Here is a 2,490-nt window from a genome sequence, read left to right as displayed (position 1 = left end):
AACAAGAGCGAAACTCCGTCTCAAAAAAAAAAAAAAAAAAAAAATAAAAAAAAAAAAAAAAAAAAAAAAAAAAAAAGAATTATTGTGAAAATACTTCTAAACTTGTGGACCCCCTGAAAGAGTCTTAGGGAACCTTGAGGCTTCTTGGACTACGCTTTGAAAACTGCTGGTATGTAGATAAGAGTTTCATGTGACTTTTATATCCTTTTGGTAACAATGTAAGGATGGAAACATTAAAAATGTTTATTTTCAAAATGTACTCAACATAGTTTCCTTTAAAAAACAGCAAGTTTCTAACCTTTGATAAAATCAGTGGCAAAAACCACAGTTACTTTTGCACCAACCAAAATAGATGTTTATCTTGGAAGGGCAGTTGTGTGTATTTTTGGAGTATCTTCTAGGTGCCATACTGCTGACATTTGCCATCCCAGGAAAGGTCAGCAAACTGAGAACAACAGCATTTTTGTAGAAGAAAAATACATTACTGCTCTTTAAGTTCTAGAAATCTTGTAAGTACTTGGCCAGATGACAACTGGAGAACTTCTTCGTGGTGCAGGTTTCAGAGTTTCTTGCTGTCTCATTGTCAAGTTTAGTTATGATCCTATTTAAAAGATCCTATTACAGGCTTGCTTTGGCAGCACATACACTAAAATTGGAACGATACAGAGAAGATTAGGATGACACACAAATTCATGAAGTGTTCCACAAAAAAATCTTTTTAAGATCCAATTTTTATGAAACTAACCACATTGATGTCATCTGCACTGCATGAACCGTACTACATTAGAACGTGAATGAGCGAGTAGCGGCACCTCATGTTCCACGCTGTGGAATTCTCACACTTCCTGAGGAGTCTTCCTGAACCTCATGTGCCACAGACATCTGACTTAGGGACTGCACGAGGAGGCCCGTGTCCATGAAATTAAATACCAGAGAAGTTTATAAATAGGAGTCATGGTATTTTTCTTCCAATACCCTGCTGAATCACTTTGAGTGCCCTTTAAGGGGTACATCCCTTCTTTGAGGGCTAATGGCCTGGACTGTTATAATGCCTCTTCTTGCTCTGTGCTTAGCCTTCTCCAGTTTGTCCTCCATACTGCAACACAAGCAGTCTTTCTCAAACATAGATTTATGTCATTTCTCTACGTACGTGGTTCCCCATTGCCAGTGGGATAAATATCATTCCTTAGCATGGCTTATAATGCCGCTCCTGCCCTTCTGCTTCAGCTTCCCAGAGTCAGTTTAATTCAGGCAATGCCTTTGAAGCTTTACCTGAGCCTCCCAGACAGTTATTAATTGCCATAATCTCATAACATCTGTTCCTTGTTTATACCATAACTGCACATATCACCTTGCTCCTTGAGGGCAGGCATCACTCCCTCTATGTCCACTGCTTTACTCAGGTGTGTAATAATGGCTTTTGCTGGGACTGATAAGATGGCATAGCTGCTAGCATACTTCCAGCAGTTACTTTGCAATAGTCCAGCATAGTTTTTCTAAAATATGTCTTTCCTTTCTTAAAAAAAATATCAGCAGATAAACAATATGGAACTACTGCATAGGCCTAAAACATGTAAAGTCTCAGAGAAATAATCACAAGGAAAAGGGACATTTATATTTCCTTTTTTTTTTTTTTTGAGACGAGGCCTTGCTCTGGTGCTTAGGCTGGAGTGCAGTGGTGCAATTATGGCTACTGCAGCCTTGACCTCCTGAGCTCAAATGATCCTCCCACCTCAGCCTCCTGAGTAGCTGGGATTATAGGCACACAGCACCATGCCCTGCTAATTTTTTTTTCTTTTGTATTTTTTGTAGAGATGGGATTTTGCCATGTTGCCCAGGTTGGTCTCAAACTCCTGAACTCAAGTGATACGCCCACCTTGGCCTCCCAAAGTGTTGGGATTACAGGCGTGAGCCAACGTGCCTGGCCTATATTTTCTAATGATGTGTTTTACACATATAAGAACAGAACAGATAATTATAGCTATCATTAAATCTTAATATGCCATCTTACTTGAGTTTTTTTGATTTTTTAAAGAAAGAGAATATAACATTTTTACTGAAAGGCTTCCTAATGTGTTTTTCCCTTCTTCCTCCTTTAACAGAAAAAAGCCACTATTTGAGTTAAAGGATTTTAAAGTTACCATACATGTTTTTATGCTTTTGCTACATCTTTTTTTTTGAGATGGAGTCTCGCTCTGTTGCCCAGGCTAGAGTGCAGTGGTGTGATCTCGGCTCATTGCAACCTCCGCCTCCCAGGTTCAAACGATTCTCCTGCCTCAGCCTCCTGAGTAGCTGGGATTACAGGTGCTTGCCACTCTACCTGGCTAAATTTTTTTTGTATTTTTAGTAGGGACAGGGTTTCGCCATGTTGGTCAGGCTGGTCTGGAACTCCTGACTTTTTGATCTGCCTGCCTTGGCCTCCCAAAGTGCTGGGATTACAGGCATAAGCCACTGAGCCTGGCCCTTTTTTTTTTTTTTTTTTTTTTTTTT

The 2,490-nt window shown here is 39.7% G+C and overlaps 1 pseudogene; it reads left to right on the top strand.

The window, feature by feature from the left end:
• The first annotated feature begins 626 nt into the window (after positions 1-626).
• Positions 627-720, top strand: LOC119473169 (annotated as a pseudogene).
• The last annotated feature ends 1,770 nt before the right edge of the window (positions 721-2,490 follow it).

Source organism: Cebus imitator, unplaced genomic scaffold, assembly GCF_001604975.1.
Source record: "Cebus imitator isolate Cc_AM_T3 unplaced genomic scaffold, Cebus_imitator-1.0 Scaffold136, whole genome shotgun sequence".
NCBI lineage: Eukaryota > Metazoa > Chordata > Mammalia > Primates > Cebidae > Cebus > Cebus imitator.
Note: the sequence above shows the minus strand (reverse complement) of the source record. Positions and strands in the feature narration are given on the sequence as shown.